This window comes from Rhinolophus sinicus, chromosome 16 (assembly GCF_057876585.1).
Source record: "Rhinolophus sinicus isolate RSI-liver-muscle chromosome 16, RSI-T2T, whole genome shotgun sequence".
Classification (NCBI taxonomy): Eukaryota; Metazoa; Chordata; class Mammalia; order Chiroptera; family Rhinolophidae; genus Rhinolophus; species Rhinolophus sinicus.
The window spans coordinates 109,802,375-109,811,981 of NC_142516.1; positions in this window are offsets into that span (position 1 = coordinate 109,802,375).

Below are 9,607 nucleotides of genomic sequence, written 5' to 3' on the forward strand. Positions count from 1 at the left end.
GTTTTAACAATATGGTTCCACTGATGTTTACTAGATATGGTGGCAGAAATCTAAGATAGCTTCCATGACCTTCTACCCCTGGTGTTCATCCCTTGATGATGTGACAGTATGTGGTAAAGGGATTTTGCAGATGTTAGGATTACTAATCAGTTGACCTTAAAATAGGGAGATTACCAGGGTGTGCCTACTCTCATCATATGAGCCTTTAAAAAATTTCTCAAACTGGTTGCAGATGAGTAAGTCACAGAGATTCTAAGCATGAGAGAGATGTATGTGAGGAAAGTTTACCACTGCTGGATGCTGGGTCCCTGGGGCAAGGACCTGGGAGTGGCCTCTAGGAGGAACTGAATTCTACCAACAGTGTCATTGAGCATGGAGCTGATTCTTCCCCAGAACCTCCAGGTGGAGTCCAGCCCAACCAATACTATAAATTCAGTCTTGTGAGCCTTTGAGCAGAAGAGTCAGCTCTTCTGCACTTCTGACCTATAGGAATGCAAGTTCATAAATGGGTGTTATTTTAAAGCTGCTTGGGTTCTGGAAATTTGTTATGCAGCAGTAGAGAAGTAATACATTGAGTGAGTGGTCAGATTCACATTGTTTCCACTTAGTGATACATGCCAGTATTGCTCTCGACACAATTCTTAATTATGACTATGATTTCCTACTTAGAAAATTGCATCACTTTGTTATTGCTCTTTAGTAGGAGGAGACTTCCTCACCTCAAATTCTTGTTCTTTATTCCAGCAGGTTGACTTGTGCCAAATCAGAATAATGAATGGATTCTGTCACCTATTAGTTTTTCTTGTTTTAAACATTGTTAAAAAAGAGGGCGGAGTTTGGTGTAAAACTTAATATTTCTTATATGCCAAATAGTGAGCCATGTTTTCAACAAGAGATGTAAAGACCTGCCTTGTAGTAGAGTACTGCCTATAAAATGGACATGTCTATTTGTGGAGGAAACAATGATCACAGGAAAAGCATTTTGTGGACTGTTAAGAATTAAAAACGTTTTGAATCCACTAGAATATCTGGCAACTTTTCTATAAAGTCTTGTTTTCATTAAAATGGTTTGGGCTGAACCTGTCTTTGATAATTTAAAATTCCTTTCCACTTTCCTTTTTCCCCACCTCCAACTCCCATACTTAAAACATCATTGGTATTTTGGCAAATCAGTCCAACTTAAAAACAAACTACTGGCTTACATTTTGTCAAGCATCTGTCTAACAATCACATAAAAAACATGTTGATGGGTAGGCTTTCTCCCTGCTGCTCTTGTGCACAATATTTGATTTTGCCCTTCTTATGAGCTGTGTGTAATACATGTAGTACTAACTAGTCTCATTATCCCTTTCAGGAGCTTTATATTCCATGAAAAGTGCATTGCTAATATTATGGAGGCACATAAACACAAACATTCATAGTATTGATGTCTGTTCACCATTCCAACATTTCTTCAGTCACTTCTTCTTTGACTTTTGTACTCTTTATTTTTCTCTTGTTATGGTTACTAGTGTTATGGAACAAACTACCCATATTCATTGCTGTAAAACTGCAGTGATTGTGTTACATTCATTGATTGTATGGGACAAGAATTCATGGCACAGCAGAGACGGCTTGTATCTACCCCATAATGTCTGGGGCCTCAGCGGTGGGAGTTTCAAATATCTGAGTACTAGAATAATCTGGAGGCTTCTTCACTCATGTGGCTGGTATCTAGGTTGGTTTGACCCAAAGGCTGGACTCAGCTGGGAGTACTGACTGAACATCTACCTGTGGCCTCTCCATGTATGTTATGATACACATGGCACAGTGACCAGTTTCTCTACACATACCAAGAGTTACTGTCCAAAAAGTGAGAGTCTCAGATGACCTGGACCATAAAAGCAACATGGCAGTTATGACCCAGTCTAAAAGACACATGGCAGCACTTTCACTGCACTCTGCTGTTTGAAACAACTACAAGGCCCCACCAGATTTCAGGGAGGGGAATAGACAAACTTCTTGATGGGTGAATAGCAAAACACATTTTAGAAAAGCATTTTGGATGGGATATATTTGGTGGCCATCTTTAGGAAATATAGTATGTGATAATTTGCCCACTGGTCACAACAATACATATTTCACAGCAGACAAAATAGTCACTCTTTTCTCAATATCCCCAAAGTCTAATTCTATTTTGGCTTCCATGTCAGGCTCGAGGTCCAGAATCTTGTCATCTAAGCCCAGCGATACGTAGATGAGACACCTGAATGCAAGTCCTCATGTAGGGTTTCTCCCAATCTGATCCGTGAGTAAAAGAGACAGGCTATATGTCCCCAAAACAGCAAATATACAATGGTGGAACAGATTTAGGATAACCATAATTGACTCTCCTAGTCAAAAATAGATCCACTCTTCCATAGCACTTCTGAAATCCAGCAAGAGAACATGTTACCAGATCCTTGATTAAGACTTCAACCTACAACATGAGAAAAGTTCTCAATGGCTTTTGTATCCATCCTGGGCAATTTGTTCCACTCCCTAAATCATTCTGCCTATTTCATAAGCTGCAGCCCATGTTTATAGCTGAGCAGATTCTTGTTTGTTCCTTTGGTTTTGTTTTTATCCTATATATTGTCTGTAGAAGTTCAGGGATTCAAACACTTTTTTTTTTTTTTTTTTTTTTTCATTTTGTACTGTCTGTGTTCCTTTTGGTCTTAGTGGATAGAACTTCTTTAAAAAATTTGTGGGTTCTTTTATTTGTTAACTTATGAACCTAATACTTTAGGTAAAATTTGTATTCACAAATCTCTGAGACATAAGCCCATTTCTACTTTGAGCCCCTTTTGTGACTTCTGTGGAATAACATCCTTAAGATTTGTAAAAACTCTTAATTTTTTTTCTTAACAGAGGCTTTCTCTGAAGACCGTTAAAAAGCCTTTTGTCCATCTCAATGGGTCTAGAAGTTATGAACATAAAACTTTCTGAGGTCTTCATGAAGTCAACCTGAGGTGGCATCTTTACTCTGAGACAATGTTTTCCTGCTAGCACTCTGGGTTTAATATTTGAGCCAAAGATTCTCTCATATTTTAGAAGCCTTTTCTGTCTGGAAATGCTTTCCTAAGCCCTCTATACTTGCTCTTGAAAACTGAATATAGTTTGTTTTCCATTAATCTCTCTGCTATCACTTTCTATCATACCCAGCTAGAAGAAACCAAGAGTATCTCAGCTCCTCTCTTAAAACCATTTTACCAAGCGTACTGAGTTCACAGGTATATTTCTTATTTTCCACATGATGTTCAGTGACTCTATAGCCAAGCTCTTCACCACTACCTGAGAGTTGCCTTTCCTTTAGTTTCCAATAACAAACTCCTGCATCTCTTTCAAACCTTCACTGACTATCTTTTAGAGGGCTATTCCTTTTCCATGGCTCCTCTAACAAATTATCACATGGTAGGTGGTTTAAAGCAACAGAAATTTATTCTCTCATCATTCTGAAGGACTAGTCTAAAATTAGTTTTACTGGGCAAAATCAAGATGTTGGCAGGGCTGCCTCCTCTCTGAAAACTCTAATGGAGAATCCATTCCTTGCCTTTTCCCATTTCCATGGCCTGTGGCCTCCTCACTCTGATCTCTGGCTTTGTTTTCATGTTGCTTTCTCCTCTCTGTGTGCCAAACCTCCTTCTACCTTTCTCTTATAAGACACTTATGATAGCATTAATTTAAGGACCACTTAGATATTCTTCCCATCACAAAATCTTTAATTTAATCATATCTGCAAAGAACTTCAAATAAGGTAACATTCCAGGAATGAGGATGTGAGTGTCGTCTGGGGGCAATGCCTCAATTTTCCACAGGACCTTTCAGACTCTTCCGCGACATATAGTCTCAAAAACAAATTTTGCCTGTTTTGGGTTTCATTTTGGCAGTGCTGAATTTCTACGCACCCAAATCTGTTTCATCCACTATTACTGCATACACAAAACATCTCAGACTTTGTAAAAAACATATTTTTTTCAAGCACTGCATTTTCTTCATAGATCCTGTGGTTGAGGCACATAAAGATGTCTGATCTGGGCTCTGTGATATCTGGGGCCTCTGCTGGGGCTGATTTGAATGGTGGTGATTTGGAATCAAGTGGAGGCTTCACGCATAAGTCTGGCCCCTGGGTGGGAATGACTGGAAGGCTGGACTCTGCAAGGCCTGCCAAGCAGAGCCTCCACATGATTTTCCTCCTTATTCTTTTGTCTTGTCACGTGGTGAAAGCAGAACTCAAAGAGAGCGTCCTGAGAGAGCATATGGAGAGCCACGTGACTTCAATGTGCTTTACTGGTTGAACCAGACTCACGGGGGTGGGACTGCTGATGGGACGACTGCAAAGTGCATATGTGAGATGAGAGGGGAACCCAGCAGATTCAGCATTCCCAAAGAGCAAGTGCTCACTCCCTTTTCTGTAGTAAATCTACAAATTAATGTAATGTGCAAAGAGCTCCTGGGCTACCACTCGATTGTGCATTTAAGGAGTCCAAAAACAGTGGAAGCGCTTTTACACTTAATAGCAAGGGAGCTAAACTCAGAAGCCAGGAGCCTTGGGTTTAATTTCCAATGTCATCATTTATTAGCTCAATAGTTTAGGGAAATTTATTTAACCCTCTGGGCCTCAGTGTCCTCATTTCTAAAATGGAGATAACATTACCTACCTCATATGATGTTGTGTGGATTAACTTAATATCTATATGCAAAGCACACAGAACAACATAAGAAATAGAAAATACTGAATAGTTTATATTAAAAACTCAATTTTATACTCATCGTTTCTACTAAATGGCTAAGAATAAACACACACACACACACACACACACACACACACACACACACACATACACATACAGACACGACACCCTGCCCCCAACAGACACACAAAACATATAAAACCCTTGGATCACTATCCAACAGTTCCTTGTGAAATAGATAAGGAAAAGCTTGGTGAGGGTGAAATAGATAAGGAAAAGATGTGTGAGGGCTGAGCATTCATAAAAGGATTACTGGACACAAAATTTGAACAGCTATTGAGGAAAAAGGAATAGTTAAAAATATCTGAATTGCATTATTGTTTTTTTTCTTTTGCCTTAATAATTCTCTAGAAGTTGGAGTTTTTGAAAGGGCTAAATAACTCCCTCAGGTACCTGGAAGAATTTCCCTGACCCCCACTATTTGTTCCTCAGATGAGTTTTTTTATAACTTTGATTAGTGGAATTATCTCAGATTTGTGTTTTTGAACTGTGGAACTGAAGGTGGGTTGGAAGAGTGAATTATGTAGTTATTTTCCAGTTTGTGCCTAAGGGAAATATGTTGTGAGTTTATAGTAGAGAGAAGAGGGGACAGAATAATAAATGAATAATTATTTTCTCAGCATATTGTTTTTTATTGAGAATTTGAAAGAATTCTATTTTTATTGACTTAAATTACAATTGTTTTAACAAAACTTACAATAATTTAGAAAATGAAGAGTAAAAATTATGATACTGGAATATTATCATATGAATAGAATTAAAGAAAAAATTGTAGGGTGGGAATTACTGGAAACGGTGAGGCCTAGAACGTCTAAGTGCAAGGACTTGCTCTTTAAACACTCAGATTAAATTGTTCCTTTTATAGGAAGTTGGCTCCAAACTTTCCTGGGTGTATTTTTGGATTGTCAAGACTGGGGTGAATAATTTTTGGCTTTTCTCATGACTTTTGACCTGGGGCAGCATGGATTTTCTTAGACTCCATTACCTCCAAAATGACATGTTAATGGCATTATGTTCCTTGGTGGAGGAATGATTCTCCCTTTCACATCTTCCCTCTGCCACTGACTGTAATATGTGAGTGGTTTTTAGTTTGGAAGTCTTCCAATTATCCCATAGGACTAATTGGTCACCTTGTCACCCTTGTAAAGATATGGCGGCCATTCTCAAAGAGAGATAGTTAAGAAAGAGATTTGTGACCGGAGGTAATTTTGAAACTTCTTATCATCATCACCATCATCATCATCGTTTCTATTCTCGTCCAGTTAAGGAAGGCAGGAGTGCTGTAGCAACAAGGAGTCTGGCCACCTTTATTTCAGCTGGAGTTGCTTTCGCAGTGGGCTAATTCCCAAGCAGTCACCTATGTGTGTTCCTGATTTGTACGATATCTTTCTACCAACATCTCAGTTTAGTTTCTTTTGTTGACATGTATGAGTATTGTTATAGCCATGATTTTGTTTGGTGGTATGTGACCCTTGAAATGCTCCTTGTGACTTTGCAGTCAAATCTCTATGGAGCTGAAACTGAACATTGTTTTCCATGATTTATAATGACATGGGAGGAAGATTAGATCTGTCGCATAATTATTCAGGATTTGGCAGATTCTTGAACTGGATTTTAACTGATTAGAAGAAAAAAGACCTTTTTGAGCAAAATGCTGCTCCATCATCCTGATTTTAGAGTGCGTTTGCACTCAGAGCAGCTAAAATATGTATGTGAGTAAATCACTGTAGTCAATGTATCTGAGCTTTTAGAAAGTACCTCTAATTTCTCTTGAGATTTTGAAGGAGAGTGTTCTAAAGGATATTTGACTTGCTGCCTTGACAAAACCCTAACTATTAAAATATTTTGTGTACTCCAATATCTCTTTATAACCGTGGACACCTTTGATTTCTTTGGCCTCCACTTTTAATTTTTACAACAATCCTAGAGGAGGCACAGTTGGCATCTCCATCTAACTGATGAAAAAAATCGAGATGTTGAAGGTGAAATAATTATTTTTGTCTTCAGAACATAAGCTTTTAACTACTAGCTTCTTCTTCTCCAAATATCTAAATGAGAACAATTACAACTAAAATTTTAGAATTTTAAAGAATTGTAAAAAATTGTGTAAAGCACATAGTGTAATGCTTACTACAAAATAGGTACTTCAGTTTTTAAGAATAGCTAAAAAGGATTTTATTGGGATGAAAATATCCCTGGATTGAGCATGTTTCCATATCATTTAAAATGAAAGAATTGATTTGCCCTTTACATATTAGGCCTTGAAATGCTGACAAAAATCTTTTCATGAAAAAAAAAATACAAATGATAAATAAGGACTTGTAAAAAAGAAGCATAGAATAGTCTACATTTTGGTTAACAAGCAGTCTCCAAATTTGAGTGGCTTTCTATAACAGAAACCTACTTCTTACTTGCTTATACTAATTCTCTTTCCTTTCAGCTATTCTCCCAGACAGCTGACCTTTGCAGGTCTCTCAAATATCAAGCCATTTAAGTTTTGTGGTTCTATCAACTTAAGACAAGTGCTTCTCCAGGATTTTGCTGGGAGAGGAAGAGAGAGGGTGTAAAAGTCCACAAGACTTTTCACTGACTCAGCCCCAAAACCATCCACATGACTGCTACTTACATTTCAGTGGCCAAAACCTGTTACACAGCCTCAACTGAGTGTAAGGAAGCTAGGAGGTGAAATACAGAAAATACGTCACAGGGAACTTTATATTGATGAGCACTAAAGCTATCTAGGACACTATTAAATGATCTTAGCAACTGTAGCAACAAGAAATGGGAGATATGCTGCTATAGGTGGGAAGGCAGGGAGGTGGGCAAGAGGATGGAAATACATTTATTTTATTATTATTATTTTTTTTTTAAGGAGGGCACAGCTCCCGGTGGCCCACGTGGGGATCGAACCGGCAACCTTGATGTTATTAGCACCGTGTTCTAACTAACTAAGCTAACTGGCCACCTCCGAAATACATTTATTTTAAAGTTGTCATTTAATTGATGTGGGATTATGGGTCTTATTAAAGAAGGTGATTTTTATCTTGCCTTCTTCTAATAGTAGAATACATATCTGTGAATGATAGGATAGAAAGTGGAGTCAATAACAAATGGAGCGGACATTTGATATAGATTCTGTTGATAACACCAATAAAAATAAGTAAAAAAAAGAAATGACAATATGAAATAAATGATAAAGTAAGGTAGAAAAATAAAACAAATGATACCAGATATTAAACAAAATGTGAATACATCAAACTCATATAAGAAGACAAACCCATATTTTCAAGAAATAAGCTTGTTTTTAAGAAACAAGCTTAAAAGAAGTAGGTCAAGAAACATTGAAAACCAAGAGGCAATTACAAACTAAATGAAAAGATTGGTGATGTTAATATCAGACAATGTATTTCTTTACAATAAAAAAATGCAGAATAGAAGAAAGGGGATATTGTGTAAAACATTTCCATTCCAGTTGACTTAAAAGTATATCACTCTAATGAGTAAAAATATATTCTTCATAATTAAACAAGTAATTGAAATCGGAGTCATTAAACTATGCTGGCCACGTACACAAATGGGTGCTGATGCTTCTGTTCAAATTATATTCATTTTGGAGAAGTGCTGCTCCTAAGCATTCTGATATTCTGGTGTTATATTCTTCAAGTTGGTAGATGGTTTTAAGTATATTCCAATACAGAACTAGATGGATACTTATGACCAATATTTCCATTTATTTAACACTGTAAAAAATAAAAACTATAGTGCATTTCCTCATTTGTTAGTTGTTTGATTTTTGAACAGTGCCTTAAACTGTGTCCCAATAACATAGATCCTGTACGTCAATACAAGACATTTTAACATCCCAAATGAGAATGGTATCCACCCTCTTTCTCCAGTAATTCAACTTTCTTGTATTATTTTTTTTTTCATGTGGATTGAGCTGAAATTCAGTTGTGACAATTTAGTTTCTAATTGAATCAAACTTTGTGTTACATACAGTTGTTCTATCAGGCAATATATTGAAAACAGGAAACATTTAAATGAAACCCATTCCTTCAGTCTGAGGCAGCTGGTATTTTCTTTTTAGATATGCTCTCAAAAGTTAAATTGTTGAGTACTTGGCTATGGAGAAAACATTGCAGAGAATATGAAATTACATGGAAAAATCTGGTTTAATATAAATAGAAGTATGTGGCACAGATGCTCATGAGGCCATGGGGAATTTTAAGTTATTTTGTTATTGAAAAGCAGACCACATTGACAGGCTGTGCATATGAAAGAACAAAGTTAGTCATGAGAATATGAGATTGACAACCTGGCAATATCCTTGCAGGACTTGACAGGATACAAGATGGAAAAGGTGCTGTCTAATGTACTGAAACTACTACATTTCCTTTGCAATAAACCTATGTGCAGAAAAATATTCATATTCCTTTGGTGGACTGCATGAAATATTTTTAAATTGAATAGATAGACGAGCCTTTGAATATTTTAGTCTGTCTAAGGGACAGACACAAAAACTAAAACAATGGTTAGATATTTATTAAAAATTGTATTTAAAATCAAGCTTGACAGTGTAAGACTACTTTAAGCAAATGGCTCCATAGGAAATGGCCACATTCTGAAGGTCAGATGTCTCAGAAGTTTCCTCAGAAGGTCAAAATACAAAAGGAGGAAGACAACAGGGCAAGAGAGAAAAATAAAATTGGAGATTTTTGCTACGGTCCTTGCTTTCAAATATGACTATGGTTTATAACGACATTATGGGAAGAAAAATTACACGGCAGATTGCCAGGTATAACGTTTTATGTTTATTGTTACCTACAAGTTATTTG